The sequence below is a fragment of the Amia ocellicauda genome, unplaced genomic scaffold (assembly GCF_036373705.1).
Source record: "Amia ocellicauda isolate fAmiCal2 unplaced genomic scaffold, fAmiCal2.hap1 HAP1_SCAFFOLD_65, whole genome shotgun sequence".
NCBI lineage: Eukaryota > Metazoa > Chordata > Actinopteri > Amiiformes > Amiidae > Amia > Amia ocellicauda.
In genome coordinates this window covers 370,001-385,000 of record NW_027102995.1, presented here as the reverse complement: position 1 = coordinate 385,000, position 15,000 = coordinate 370,001, and the positions used below count along the sequence as shown (strand labels likewise).

Below are 15,000 nucleotides of genomic sequence, written 5' to 3'. Positions count from 1 at the left end.
TCATTTCTCGATGAGAAAGATTAGGCAACATTTAGTCACTTCTAGCCATGATGCTCAATTTATTTACAAATGTACACTAGTTAATAGGGACCGTTTACGTTGGAGAACAAGATCTATTGTATGCCTGTGTATTTGGGGAAGTCAAATCTGAAATAATGATGAAATTGCGTGTATCCAAAGTTAAGACTCGTGATTTGTCGCCCTCTGGTGTGTAAAAGATGCAAAAGCTTACAGCACCTGGTATTCCCAGGCGGTCTCCCATCCAAGTACTGACCAGGCCCGAGCCTGCTTAGCTTCTGAGATCGGACGTATTCAGTCTAGTATGGCCGTAAGCTGTCCCTGACGCTCTACTTAAAGGGAAGGCAATATCCGTTTCTGCCGCTCATACTTGCAGTTGAACTGTCTCTCTACTCTAAAGTCCGGGACACACCAGCGCGCCGCAGACAGTCCCTGCTAACACGAAACGTTGTGGCAACATTGTGCGTTAGCTGGGGTGCCACACCAGACCGGAACTATATTTTACAAAACGAACACATTGTCTTGATAATACAGCTGTAATTGAGTGCCTGACACGCCAGTCAAGCGCAATCTTGAGAAGGTGTGCATTTCAGTAAGGATTTCAATTGACATGCAGTATGAAACTGAAAGGAGGTTGCATCACTATGATGCATAACATTGCATGTATTGTATTTTCAAGTGTGTGCATTCATCCTGTTGTCATTTTGTTTTGAAAGCAGAAGAATCATTCAACAGGTTGCTGAGACAAATGTAAACCAGTAAAACATATGAAGAGAAACAAACCTTGAATATAAGTTCAGTTGTTTAAACATTTGACAAACTATGGTGAGGGGGTAAGAAAACACACAAATCCAGCAGCTCCTGTATTTCAATACACCAGAACCCAATATTATTGGCGAGTCGGGTAGTCCATCATCACAGTTCGAGGGCAGGCATCATTTCAGTAATTTCATCCCGTTGCATTCACATCCGTGCCTTGAATGAGATTGAATGTGATCTTTGCTCTCAAGTATGTTCCCAAGTTTTACACTTTCGTGCTTTGCATGAATGGGAATGGAACCGTGTGTGTTGAATGAGGCTCCTTGTGAGCACTGAACTTTGTCCGGTGGAGTTCCTTTTTGTGTTGCTGTAATTGTGTCATTTCTCGATGAGAAAGATTAGGCAACATTTAGTCACTTCTAGCCATGATGCTCAATTTATTTACGAATGTACCCTAGTTACTAGGGACCGTTTACGTTGGAGAACAAGATCTATTGGATGCCTGTGTATTTGGGGAAGTCAAATCTGAAATAATAATGAAATTGCGTGTATCCAAAGTTAAAACTCGTGATTTGTCGCCCTCTGGTGTGTAAAAGATGCAAAAGCTTACAGCACCTGGTATTCCCAGGTGGTCTCCCATCCAAGTACTGACCAGGCCCGAGCCTGCTTAGCTTCTGAGATCGGACGTATTCAGGCTAGTATGGCCGTAAGCTGTCCCTGACGCTCTACTTAAAGGGAAGGCAATATCCGTTTCTGCCGCTCATACTTGCAGTTGAACTGTCTCTCTACTCTAAAGTCCGGGACACACCAGCGCGCCGCAGACAGTCCCTGCTAACACGAAACGTTGTGGCAACGTTGTGCGTTAGCTGGGGTGCCACACCAGACCGGAACTATATTTTACAAAACGAACACATTGTCTTGATAATACAGCTGTAATTGAGTGCCTGACACGCCAGTCAAGCGCAATCTTGAGAAGGTGTGCATTTCAGTAAGGATTTCAATTGACATGCAGTATGAAACTGAAAGGAGGTTGCATCACTATGATGCATAACATTGCATGTATTGTATTTTCAAGTGTGTGCATTCATCCTGTTGTCATTTTGTTTTGAAAGCAGAAGAATCATTCAACAGGTTGCTGAGACAAATGTAAACCAGTAAAACATATGAAGAGAAACAAACCTTGAATATAAGTTCAGTTGTTTAAACATTTGACAAACTATGGTGAGGGGGTAAGAAAACACACAAATCCAGCAGCTCCTGTATTTCAATACACCAGAACCCAATATTATTGGCGAGTCGGGTAGTCCATCATCACAGTTCGAGGGCAGGCATCATTTCAGTAATTTCATCCCGTTGCATTCACATCCGTGCCTTGAATGAGATTGAATGTGATCTTTGCTCTCAAGTATGTTCCCAAGTTTTACACTTTCGTGCTTTGCATGAATGGGAATGGAACCGTGTGTGTTGAATGAGGCTCCTTGTGAGCACTGAACTTTGTCCGGTGGAGTTCCTTTTTGTGTTGCTGTAATTGTGTCATTTCTCGATGAGAAAGATTAGGCAACATTTAGTCACTTCTAGCCATGATGCTCAATTTATTTACGAATGTACCCTAGTTACTACGGACCGTTTACGTTGGAGAACAAGATCTATTGGATGCCTGTGTATTTGGGGAAGTCAAATCTGAAATAATGATGAAATTGCGTGTATCCAAAGTTAAAACTCGTGATTTGTCGCCCTCTGGTGTGTAAAAGATGCAAAAGCTTACAGCACCTGGTATTCCCAGGCGGTCTCCCATCCAAGTACTGACCAGGCCCGAGCCGGCTTAGCTTCCGAGATCGGACGAGATCGGGCGTATTCAGGCTAGTATGGCCGTAAGCCAGAGAGGCTGTCCCTGACGCTCTACTTAAAGGGAAGGCAATATCCGTTTCTGCCGCTCATACTTGCAGTTGAACTGTCTCTCTACTCTAAAGTCCGGGACACACCAGCGCGCCGCAGACAGTCCCTGCTAACACGAAACGTTGTGGCAACGTTGTGCGTTAGCTGGGGTGCCACACCAGACCGGAACTATATTTTACAAAACGAACACATTGTCTTGATAAAACAGCTGTAATTGAGTGCCTGACACGCCAGTCAAGCGCAATCTTGAGAAGGTGTGCATTTCAGTAAGGATTTCAATTGACATGCAGTATGAAACTGAAAGGAGGTTGCATCACTATGATGCATAACATTGCATGTATTGTATTTTCAAGTGTGTGCATTCATCCTGTTGTCATTTTGTTTTGAAAGCAGAAGAATCATTCAACAGGTTGCTGAGACAAATGTAAACCAGTAAAACATATGAAGAGAAACAAACCTTGAATATAAGTTCAGTTGTTTAAACATTTGACAAACTATGGTGAGGGGGTAAGAAAACACACAAATCCAGCAGCTCCTGTATTTCAATACACCAGAACCCAATATTATTGGCGAGTCGGGTAGTCCATCATCCGGGTTCGAGGGCAGGCATCATTTCAGTAATTTCATCCCGTTGCATTCACATCCGTGCCTTGAATGAGATTGAATGTGATCTTTGCTCTCAAGTATGTTCCCAAGTTTTACACTTTCGTGCTTTGCATGAATGGGAATGGAACCGTGTGTGTTGAATGAGGCTCCTTGTGAGCACTGAACTTTGTCCGGTGGAGTTCCTTTTTGTGTTGCTGTAATTGTGTCATTTCTCGATGAGAAAGATTAGGCAACATTTAGTCACTTCTAGCCATGATGCTCAATTTATTTACGAATGTACCCTAGTTACTACGGACCGTTTACGTTGGAGAACAAGATCTATTGGATGCCTGTGTATTTGGGGAAGTCAAATCTGAAATAATGATGAAATTGCGTGTATCCAAAGTTAAAACTCGTGATTTGTCGCCCTCTGGTGTGTAAAAGATGCAAAAGCTTACAGCACCTGGTATTCCCAGGCGGTCTCCCATCCAAGTACTGACCAGGCCCGAGCCTGCTTAGCTTCCGAGATCAGACGAGATCGGGCGTATTCAGGCTAGTATGGCCGTAAGCCAGGGAGGCTGTCCCTGACGCTCTACTTAAAGGGAAGGCAATATCCGTTTCTGCCGTTCATACTTACAGTTGAACTGTCTCTCTACTCTAAAGCCCGGGACACACCAGCGCGCCGCAGACAGTCCCTGCTTACATGCCACATTGTGGCAACGTTGTGCGTTAGCTGGGGTGCCACACCAGACCGGAACTATTTTTTACAAAACGAACACATTGTCTTGATAAAACAGCTGTAATTGAGTGCCTGACACGCCAGTCAAGCTCAATCTTGAGAAGGTGTGCATTTCAGTAAGGATTTCAATTGACATGCAGTATGAAGCTGAAAGGAGGTTGCATCACTATGATGCATAACATTGCATGTATTGTATTTTCAAGTGTGTGCATTCATCCTGTTGTCATTTTGTTTTGAAAGCAGAAGAATCATTCAACAGGTTGCTGAGACAAATGTAAACCAGTAAAACATATGAAGAGAAACAAACCTTGAATATAAGTTCAGTTGTTTAAACATTTGACAAACTATGGTGAGGGGGTAAGAAAACACACAAATCCAGCAGCTCCTGTATTTCAATACACCAGAACCCAATATTATTGGCGAGTCGGGTAGTCCATCATCACAGTTCGAGGGCAGGCATCATTTCAGTAATTTCATCCCGTTGCATTCACATCCGTGCCTTGAATGAGATTGAATGTGATCTTTGCTCTCAAGTATGTTCCCAAGTTTTACACTTTCGTGCTTTGCATGAATGGGAATGGAACCGTGTGTGTTGAATGAGGCTCCTTGTGAGCACTGAACTTTGTCCGGTGGAGTTCCTTTTTGTGTTGCTGTAATTGTGTCATTTCTCGATGAGAAAGATTAGGCAACATTTAGTCACTTCTAGCCATGATGCTCAATTTATTTACGAATGTACCCTAGTTACTAGGGACCGTTTACGTTGGAGAACAAGATCTATTGTATGCCTGTGTATTTGGGGAAGTAAAATCTGAAATAATGATGAAATTGTGTGTATCCAAAGTTAAAACTCGTGATTTGTCGCCCTCTGGTGTGTAAAAGGTGCAAAAGCTTACAGCACCTGGTATTCCCAGGCGGTCTCCCATCCAAGTACTGACCAGGCCCGAGCCCGCTTGGCTTCCGAGATCGGATGAGATCGGGCGTATTCAGGCTAGTATGGCCGTAAGCCAGGGAGGCTGTCCCTGACGCTCTACTTAAAGGGAAGGCAATATCCGTTTCTGCCGTTCATACTTACAGTTGAACTGTCTCTCTACTCTAAAGCCCGGGACACACCAGCGCGCCACAGCCAGTCCCTGCTAACACGCCACGTTGTGGCAACATTGTGGCAACGTTGTGCGTTAGCTGGGGTGCCACACCAGACCGGAACTATATATTACAAAACGAACACATTGTCTTGATAAAACAGCTGTGATTGAGTGCCTGACACGCCAGTCAAGCGCAATCTTGAGAAGGTGTGCATTTCAGTAAGGATTTCAATTGACATGCAGTATGAAACTGAAAGGAGGTTGCATCACTATGATGCATAACATTGCATGTATTGTATTTTCAAGTGTGTGCATTCATCCTGTTGTCATTTTGTTTTGAAAGCAGAAGAATCATTCAACAGGTTGCTGAGACAAATGTAAACCAGTAAAACATATGAAGAGAAACAAACCTTGAATATAAGTTCAGTTGTTTAAACATTTGACAAACTATGGTGAGGGGGTAAGAAAACACACAAATCCAGCAGCTCCTGTATTTCAATACACCAGAACCCAATATTATTGGCGAGTCGGGTAGTCCATCATCACAGTTCGAGGGCAGGCATCATTTCAGTAATTTCATCCCGTTGCATTCACATCCGTGCCTTGAATGAGATTGAATGTGATCTTTGCTCTCAAGTATGTTCCCAAGTTTTACACTTTCGTGCTTTGCATGAATGGGAATGGAACCGTGTGTGTTGAATGAGGCTCCTTGTGAGCACTGAACTTTGTCCGGTGGAGTTCCTTTTTGTGTTGCTGTAATTGTGTCATTTCTCGATGAGAAAGATTAGGCAACATTTAGTCACTTCTAGCCATGATGCTCAATTTATTTACGAATGTACCCTAGTTACTAGGGACCGTTTACGTTGGAGAACAAGATCTATTGTATGCCTGTGTATTTGGGGAAGTCAAATCTGAAATAATGATGAAATTGCGCGTATCCAAAGTTAAAAATCGTGATTTGTCGCCCTCTGGTGTGTAAAAGATGCAAAAGCTTACAGCACATGGTATTCCCAGGCGCTCTCCCATCCAAGTACTGACCAGGCCCGAGCCTGCTTAGCTTCCGAGATCGGACGAGATCGGGCGTATTCAGGCTAGTATGGCCGTAAGCCAGGGAGGCTGTCCCTGACGCTCTACTTAAAGGGAAGGCAATATCCGTTTCTGCCGCTCATACTTGCAGTTGAACTGTCTCTCTACTCTAAAGCCCGGGACACACCAGCGCGCCGCAGCCAGTCCCTGCTAACACGCCACGTTGTGGCAACATTGTGGCAACGTTGTGCGTTAGCTGGGGTGCCACACCAGACCGGAACTATATATTACAAAACGAACACATTGTCTTGATAAAACAGCTGTAATTGAGTGCCTGACACGCCAGTCAAGCGCAATCTTGAGAAGGTGTGCATTTCAGTAAGGATTTCAATTGACATGCAGTATGAAACTGAAAGGAGGTTGCATCACTATGATGCATAACATTGCATGTATTGTATTTTCAAGTGTGTGCATTCATCCTGTTGTCATTTTGTTTTGAAAGCAGAAGAATCATTCAACAGGTTGCTGAGACAAATGTAAACCAGTAAAACATATGAAGAGAATCAAACCTTGAATATAAGTTCAGTTGTTTAAACATTTGACAAACTATGGTGAGGGGGTAAGAAAACACACAAATCCAGCAGCTCCTGTATTTCAATACACCAGAACCCAATATTATTGGCGAGTCGGGTAGTCCATCATCACAGTTCGAGGGCAGGCATCATTTCAGTAATTTCATCCCGTTGCATTCACATCCGTGCCTTGAATGAGATTGAATGTGATCTTTGCTCTCAAGTATGTTCCCAAGTTTTACACTTTCGTGCTTTGCATGAATGGGAATGGAACCGTGTGTGTTGAATGAGGCTCCTTGTGAGCACTGAACTTTGTCCGGTGGAGTTCCTTTTTGTGTTGCTGTAATTGTGTCATTTCTCGATGAGAAAGATTAGGCAACATTTAGTCACTTCTAGCCATGATGCTCAATTTATTTACGAATGTACCCTAGTTACTAGGGACCGTTTACGTTGGAGAACAAGATCTATTGTATGCCTGTGTATTTGGGGAAGTCAAATCTGAAATAATGATGAAATTGCGTGTATCCAAAGTTAAAACTCGTGATTTGTCGCCCTCTGGTGTGTAAAAGATGCAAAAGCTTACAGCACCTGGTATTCCCAGGCGGTCTCCCATCCAAGTACTGACCAGGCCCGAGCCTGCTTAGCTTCCGAGATCGGACGAGATCGGGCGTATTCAGGCTAGTATGGCCGTAAGCCAGGGAGGCTGTCCCTGACGCTCTACTTAAAGGGAAGGCAATATCCGTTTCTGCCGCTCATACTTGCAGTTGAACTGTCTCTCTACTCTAAAGTCCGGGACACACCAGCGCGCCGCAGACAGTCCCTGCTAACACGAAACGTTGTGGCAACGTTGTGCGTTAGCTGGGGTGCCACACCAGACCGGAACTATATTTTACAAAACGAACACATTGTCTTGATAATAGAGCTGTAATTGAGTGCCTGACACGGCAGTCAAGCGCAATCTTGAGAAGGTGTGCATTTCAGTAAGGATTTCAATTGACATGCAGTATGAAACTGAAAGGAGGTTGCATCACTATGATGCATAACATTGCATGTATTGTATTTTCAAGTGTGTGCATTCATCCTGTTGTCATTTTGTTTTGAAAGCAGAAGAATCATTCAACAGGTTGCTGAGACAAATGTAAACCAGTAAAACATATGAAGAGAAACAAACCTTGAATATAAGTTCAGTTGTTTAAACATTTGACAAACTATGGTGAGGGGGTAAGAAAACACACAAATCCAGCAGCTCCTGTATTTCAATACACCAGAACCCAATATTATTGGCGAGTCGGGTAGTCCATCATCACAGTTCGAGGGCAGGCATCATTTCAGTAATTTCATCCCGTTGCATTCACATCCGTGCCTTGAATGAGATTGAATGTGATCTTTGCTCTCAAGTATGTTCCCAAGTTTTACACTTTCGTGCTTTGCATGAATGGGAATGGAACCGTGTGTGTTGAATGAGGCTCCTTGTGAGCACTGAACTTTGTCCGGTGGAGTTCCTTTTTGTGTTGCTGTAATTGTGTCATTTCTCGATGAGAAAGATTAGGCAACATTTAGTCACTTCTAGCCATGATGCTCAATTTATTTACGAATGTACCCTAGTTACTAGGGACCGTTTACGTTGGAGAACAAGATCAATTGTATGCCTGTGTATTTGGGGAAGTCAAATCTGAAATAATGATGAAATTGCGTGTATCCAAAGTTAAAACTCGTGATTTGTCGCCCTCTGGTGTGTAAAAGATGCAAAAGCTTACAGCACCTGGTATTCCCAGGTGGTCTCCCATCCAAGTACTGACCAGGCCCGAGCCTGCTTAGCTTCCGAGATCGGACGAGATCGGGCGTATTCAGACTAGTATGGCCGTAAGCCAGGGAGGCTGTCCCTGACCCTCTACTTAAAGGGAAGGCAATATCCGTTTCTGCCACTCATACTTGCAGTTGAACTGTCTCTCTACTCTAAAGTCCGGGACACACCAGCACGCTGCAGACAGTCCCTGCTAACACGAAACGTTGTGGCAACGTTGTGCGTTAGCTGGGGTGCCACACCAGACCGGAACTATATTTTACAAAACGAACACATTGTCTTGATAAAACAGCTGTAATTGAGTGCCTGACACGCCAGTCAAGCGCAATCTTGAGAAGGTATGCATTTCAGTAAGGATTTCAATTGACATGCAGTATGAAACTGAAAGGAGGTTGCATCACTATGATGCATAACATTGCATGTATTGTATTTTCAAGTGTGTGCATTCATCCTGTTGTCATTTTGTTTTGAAAGCAGAAGAATCATTCAACAGGTTGCTGAGACAAATGTAAACCAGTAAAACATATGAAGAGAAATAAACCTTGAATATAAGTTCAGTTGTTTAAACATTTGACAAACTATGGTGAGGGGGTAAGAAAACACACAAATCCAGCAGCTCCTGTATTTCAATACACCAGAACCCAATATTATTGGCGAGTCGGGTAGTCCATCATCACAGTTCGAGGGCAGGCATCATTTCAGTAATTTCATCCCGTTGCATTCACATCCGTGCCTTGAATGAGATTGAATGTGATCTTTGCTCTCAAGTATGTTCCCAAGTTTTACACTTTCGTGCTTTGCATGAATGGGAATGGAACCGTGTGTGTTGAATGAGGCTCCTTGTGAGCACTGAACTTTGTCCGGTGGAGTTCCTTTTTGTGTTGCTGTAATTGTGTCATTTCTCGATGAGAAAGATTAGGCAACATTTAGTCACTTCTAGCCATGATGCTCAATTTATTTACGAATGTACCCTAGTTACTAGGGACCGTTTACGTTGGAGAACAAGATCTATTGTATGCCTGTGTATTTGGGGAAGTCAAATCTGAAATAATGATGAAATTGCGTGTATCCAAAGTTAAAACTCGTGATTTGTCGCCCTCTGGTGTGTAAAAGATGCAAAAGCTTACAGCACCTGGTATTCCCAGGTGGTCTCCCATCCAAGTACTGACCAGGCCCGAGCCTGCTTAGCTTCCGAGATCAGACGAGATCGGGCGTATTCAGGCTAGTATGGCCGTAAGCCAGGGAGGCTGTCCCTGACGCTCTACTTAAAGGGAAGGCAATATCCGTTTCTGCCGCTCATACTTGCAGTTGAACTGTCTCTCTACTCTAAAGTCCGGGACACACCAGCACGCCGCAGACAGTCCCTGCTAACACGAAACGTTGTGGCAACGTTGTGCGTTAGCTGGGGTGCCACACCAGACCGGAACTATATATTACAAAACGAACACATTGTCTTGATAAAACAGCTGTAATTGAGTGCCTGACACGCCAGTCAAGCGCAATCTTGAGAAGGTGTGCATTTCAGTAAGGATTTCAATTGACATGCAGTATGAAACTGAAAGGAGGTTGCATCACTATGATGCATAACATTGCATGTATTGTATTTTCAAGTGTGTGCATTCATCCTGTTGTCATTTTGTTTTGAAAGCAGAAGAATCATTCAACAGGTTGCTGAGACAAATGTAAACCAGTAAAACATATGAAGAGAAACAAACCTTGAATATAAGTTCAGTTGTTTAAACATTTGACAAACTATGGTGAGGGGGTTAGAAAACACACAAATCCAGCAGCTCCTGTATTTCAATACACCAGAACCCAATATTATTGGCGAGTCGGGTAGTCCATCATCACAGTTCGAGGGCAGGCATCATTTCAGTAATTTCATCCCGTTGCATTCACATCCGTGCCTTGAATGAGATTGAATGTGATCTTTGCTCTCAAGTATGTTCCCAGGTTTTACACTTTCGTGCTTTGCATGAATGGGAATGGAACCGTGTGTGTTGAATGAGGCTCCTTGTGAGCACTGAACTTTGTCCGGTGGAGTTCCTTTTTGTGTTGCTGTAATTGTGTCATTTCTCGATGAGAAAGATTAGGCAACATTTAGTCACTTCTAGCCATGATGCTCAATTTATTTACGAATGTACCCTAGTTACTAGGGACCGTTTACGTTGGAGAACAAGATCTATTGTATGCCTGTGTATTTGGGGAAGTCAAATCTGAAATAATGATGAAATTGCGTGTATCCAAAGTTAAAACTCGTGATTTGTCGCCCTCTGGTGTGTAAAAGATGCAAAAGCTTACAGCACCTGGTATTCCCAGGCGGTCTCCCATCCAAGTACTGACCAGGCCCGAGCCTGCTTGGCTTCCGAGATCGGACGAGATCGGGCGTATTCAGGCTAGTATGGCCGTAAGCCAGGAAGGCTGTCCCTGACGCTCTACTTAAAGGGAAGGCAATATCCGTTTCTGCTGTTCATACTTACAGTTGAACTGTCTCTCTACTCTAAAGCCCGGGACACACCAGCGCGCCGCAGACAGTCCCTGCTAACACGCCACGTTGTGGCAACATTGTGGCAACGTTGTGCGTTAGCTGGGGTGCCACACCAGACCGGAACTATATATTACAAAACGAACACATTCTCTTGATAAAACAGCTGTAATTGAGTGCCTGACACGCCAGTCAAGCGCAATCTTGAGAAGGTGTGCATTTCAGTAAGGATTTCAATTGACATGCAGTATGAAACTGAAAGGAGGTTGCATCACTATGATGCATAACATTGCATGTATTGTATTTTCAAGTGTGTGCATTCATCCTGTTGTCATTTTGTTTTGAAAGCAGAAGAATCATTCAACAGGTTGCTGAGACAAATGTAAACCAGTAAAACATATGAAGAGAAACAAACCTTGAATATAAGTTCAGTTGTTTAAACATTTGACAAACTATGGTGAGGGGGTTAGAAAACACACAAATCCAGCAGCTCCTGTATTTCAATACACCAGAACCCAATATTATTGGCGAGTCGGGTAGTCCATCATCACAGTTCGAGGGCAGGCATCATTTCAGTAATTTCATCCCGTTGCATTCACATTCGTGCCTTGAATGAGATTGAATGTGATCTTTGCTCTCAAGTATGTTCCCAAGTTTTACACTTTCGTGCTTTGCATGAATGGGAATGGAACCGTGTGTGTTGAATGAGGCTCCTTGTGAGCACTGAACTTTGTCCGGTGGAGTTCCTTTTTGTGTTGCTGTAATTGTGTCATTTCTCGATGAGAAAGATTAGGCAACATTTAGTCACTTCTAGCCATGATGCTCAATTTATTTACGAATGTACCCTAGTTACTAGGGACCGTTTACGTTGGAGAACAAGATCTATTGTATGCCTGTGTATTTGGGGAAGTCAAATCTGAAATAATGATGAAATTGCGTGTATCCAAAGTTAAAACTCGTGATTTGTCGCCCTCTGGTGTGTAAAAGATGCAAAAGCTTACAGCACCTGGTATTCCCAGGTGGTCTCCCATACAAGTACTGACCAGGCCCGAGCCTGCTTAGCTTCCGAGATCAGACGAGATCGGGCGTATTCAGGCTAGTATGGCCGTAAGCCAGGGAGGCTGTCCCTGACGCTCTACTTAAAGGGAAGGCAATATCCGTTTCTGCCGCTCATACTTGCAGTTGAACTGTCTCTCTACTCTAAAGTCCGGGACACACCAGCACGCCGCAGACAGTCCCTGCTAACACGAAACGTTGTGGCAACGTTGTGCGTTAGCTGGGGTGCCACACCAGACCGGAACTATATATTACAAAACGAACACATTGTCTTGATAAAACAGCTGTAATTGAGTGCCTGACACGCCAGTCAAGCGCAATCTTGAGAAGGTGTGCATTTCAGTAAGGATTTCAATTGACATGCAGTATGAAACTGAAAGGAGGTTGCATCACTATGATGCATAACATTGCATGTATTGTATTTTCAAGTGTGTGCATTCATCCTGTTGTCATTTTGTTTTGAAAGCAGAAGAATCATTCAACAGGTTGCTGAGACAAATGTAAACCAGTAAAACATATGAAGAGAAACAAACCTTGAATATAAGTTCAGTTGTTTAAACATTTGACAAACTATGGTGAGGGGGTAAGAAAACACACAAATCCAGCAGCTCCTGTATTTCAATACACCAGAACCCAATATTATTGGCGAGTCGGGTAGTCCATCATCACAGTTCGAGGGCAGGCATCATTTCAGTAATTTCATCCCGTTGCATTCACATCCGTGCCTTGAATGAGATTGAATGTGATCTTTGCTCTCAAGTATGTTCCCAAGTTTTACACTTTCGTGCTTTGCATGAATGGGAATGGAACCGTGTGTGTTGAATGAGGCTCCTTGTGAGCACTGAACTTTGTCCGGTGGAGTTCCTTTTTGTGTTGCTGTAATTGTGTCATTTCTCGATGAGAAAGATTAGGCAACATTTAGTCACTTCTAGCCATGATGCTCAATTTATTTACGAATGTACCCTAGTTACTAGGGACCGTTTACGTTGGAGAACAAGATCTATTGTATGCCTGTGTATTTGGGGAAGTCAAATCTGAAATAATGATGAAATTGCGTGTATCCAAAGTTAAAACTCGTGATTTGTCGCCCTCTGGAGTGTAAAAGATGCAAAAGCTTACAGCACCTGGTATTCCCAGGCGGTCTCCCATCCAAGTACTGACCAGGCACGAGCCTGCTTAGCTTCCGAGATCTGACGAGATCGGGCGTATTCAGGATAGTATGGCCGTAAGCCAGGGAAGCTGTCCCTGACGCTCTACTTAAAGGGAAGGCAATATCCGTTTCTGCCGTTCATACTTACAGTTGAACTGTCTCTCTACTCTAAAGCCCGGGACACACCAGCGCGCCGCAGACAGTCCCTGCTAACACGCCACGTTGTGGCAACATTGTGGCAACGTTGTGCGTTAGCTGGGGTGCCACACCAGACCGGAACTATATTTTACAAAACGAACACATTGTCTTGATAATACAGCTGTAATTGAGTGCCTGACACGCCAGTCAAGCGCAATCTTGTGAAGGTGTGCATTTCAGTAAGGATTTCAATTGACATGCAGTATGAAACTGAAAGGAGGTTGCATCACTATGATGCATAACATTGCATGTATTGTATTTTCAAGTGTGTGCATTCATCCTGTTGTCATTTTGTTTTGAAAGCAGAAGAATCATTCAACAGGTTGCTGAGACAAATGTAAACCAGTAAAACATATGAAGAGAAACAAACCTTGAATATAAGTTCAGTTGTTTAAACATTTGACAAACTATGGTGAGGGGGTAAGAAAACACACAAATCCAGCAGCTCCTGTATTTCAATACACCAGAACCCAATATTATTGGCGAGTCGGGTAGTCCATCATCACAGTTCGAGGGCAGGCATCATTTCAGTAATTTCATCCCGTTGCATTCACATCCGTGCCTTGAATGAGATTGAATGTGATCTTTGTTCTCAAGTATGTTCCCAAGTTTTACACTTTCGTGCTTTGCATGAATGGGAATGGAACCGTGTGTGTTGAATGAGGCTCCTTGTGAGCACTGAACTTTGTCTGGTGGAGTTCCTTTTTGTGTTGCTGTAATTGTGTCATTTCTCGATGAGAAAGATTAGGCAACATTTAGTCACTTCTAGCCATGATGCTCAATTTATTTACGAATGTACCCTAGTTACTAGGGACCGTTTACGTTGGAGAACAAGATCTATTGTATGCCTGTGTATTTGGGGAAGTCAAATCTGAAATAATGATGAAATTGCGTGTATCCAAAGTTAAAACTCGTGATTTGTCGCCCTCTGGTGTGTAAAAGATGCAAAAGCTTACAGCACCTGGTATTCCCAGGCGGTCTCCCATCCAAGTACTGACCAGGCCCGAGCCTGCTTAGCTTCCGAGATCGGGCGTATTCAGGCTAGTATGGCCGTAAGCCAGGGAGGCTGTCCCTGACGCTCTACTTAAAGGGAAGGCAATATCCGTTTCTGCCGCTCATACTTGCAAATGAACTGTCTCTCTACTCTAAAGTCCGGGACACACCAGCGCGCCGCAGACAGTCCCTGCTAACATGAAACGTTGTGGCAACGTTGTGCGTCAGCTGGGGTGCCAAACCAGACTGGAACTATATTTTACAAAACGAACACATTGTCTTGATAAAACAGCTGTAATTGAGTGCCTGACACGGCAGTCAAGCGCAATCTTGAGAAGGTGTGCATTTCAGTAAGGATTTCAATTGACATGCAGTATGAAACTGAAATGAGGTTGCATCACTATGATGCATAACATTGCATGTATTGTATTTTCAAGTGTGTACATTCATCCTGTTGTCATTTTGTTTTGAAAGCAGAAGAATCATTCAACAGGTTGCTGAGACAAATGTAAACCAGTAAAACATATGAAGAGAAACAAACCTTGAATATAAGTTCAGTTGTTTAAACATTTGACAAACTATGGTGAGGGGGTAAGAAAACACACAAATCCAGCAGCTCCTGTATTTCAATACACCA

The 15,000-nt window shown here is 43.4% G+C and overlaps 10 non-coding genes and 3 pseudogenes across 10 annotated transcripts; all 13 read right to left on the bottom strand.

Moving 5' to 3' along the window:
- Positions 1-225: 225 nt before the first annotated feature.
- On the bottom strand, positions 226-334 carry LOC136741283 (uncharacterized; annotated as a pseudogene).
- Positions 335-1,380: 1,046 nt separating this feature from the next.
- LOC136741278 (uncharacterized) lies at positions 1,381-1,489 on the bottom strand (annotated as a pseudogene).
- Positions 1,490-2,535: 1,046 nt separating this feature from the next.
- LOC136741045 (5S ribosomal RNA) lies at positions 2,536-2,654 on the bottom strand. The gene has a single exon (XR_010813801.1). It is a non-coding gene; the product is annotated as a 5S ribosomal RNA (ribosomal RNA).
- Positions 2,655-3,709: 1,055 nt separating this feature from the next.
- LOC136740899 (5S ribosomal RNA) lies at positions 3,710-3,828 on the bottom strand. The gene has a single exon (XR_010813660.1). It is a non-coding gene; the product is annotated as a 5S ribosomal RNA (ribosomal RNA).
- Positions 3,829-4,883: 1,055 nt separating this feature from the next.
- On the bottom strand, positions 4,884-5,002 carry LOC136740976 (5S ribosomal RNA). The gene has a single exon (XR_010813734.1). It is a non-coding gene; the product is annotated as a 5S ribosomal RNA (ribosomal RNA).
- A 1,066-nt stretch (positions 5,003-6,068) lies between these two features.
- On the bottom strand, positions 6,069-6,187 carry LOC136741205 (5S ribosomal RNA). Its single transcript, XR_010813949.1, has one exon. It is a non-coding gene; the product is annotated as a 5S ribosomal RNA (ribosomal RNA).
- A 1,066-nt stretch (positions 6,188-7,253) lies between these two features.
- Positions 7,254-7,372, bottom strand: LOC136740821 (5S ribosomal RNA). Its single transcript, XR_010813586.1, has one exon. It is a non-coding gene; the product is annotated as a 5S ribosomal RNA (ribosomal RNA).
- A 1,055-nt stretch (positions 7,373-8,427) lies between these two features.
- Positions 8,428-8,546, bottom strand: LOC136740918 (5S ribosomal RNA). Its single transcript, XR_010813678.1, has one exon. It is a non-coding gene; the product is annotated as a 5S ribosomal RNA (ribosomal RNA).
- Positions 8,547-9,601: 1,055 nt separating this feature from the next.
- LOC136740892 (5S ribosomal RNA) lies at positions 9,602-9,720 on the bottom strand. The gene has a single exon (XR_010813654.1). It is a non-coding gene; the product is annotated as a 5S ribosomal RNA (ribosomal RNA).
- A 1,055-nt stretch (positions 9,721-10,775) lies between these two features.
- LOC136740962 (5S ribosomal RNA) lies at positions 10,776-10,894 on the bottom strand. Its single transcript, XR_010813720.1, has one exon. It is a non-coding gene; the product is annotated as a 5S ribosomal RNA (ribosomal RNA).
- Positions 10,895-11,960: 1,066 nt separating this feature from the next.
- Positions 11,961-12,079, bottom strand: LOC136741026 (5S ribosomal RNA). Its single transcript, XR_010813783.1, has one exon. It is a non-coding gene; the product is annotated as a 5S ribosomal RNA (ribosomal RNA).
- A 1,055-nt stretch (positions 12,080-13,134) lies between these two features.
- Positions 13,135-13,253, bottom strand: LOC136741213 (5S ribosomal RNA). The gene has a single exon (XR_010813957.1). It is a non-coding gene; the product is annotated as a 5S ribosomal RNA (ribosomal RNA).
- Positions 13,254-14,319: 1,066 nt separating this feature from the next.
- LOC136741242 (uncharacterized) lies at positions 14,320-14,428 on the bottom strand (annotated as a pseudogene).
- Positions 14,429-15,000: the final 572 nt, after the last annotated feature.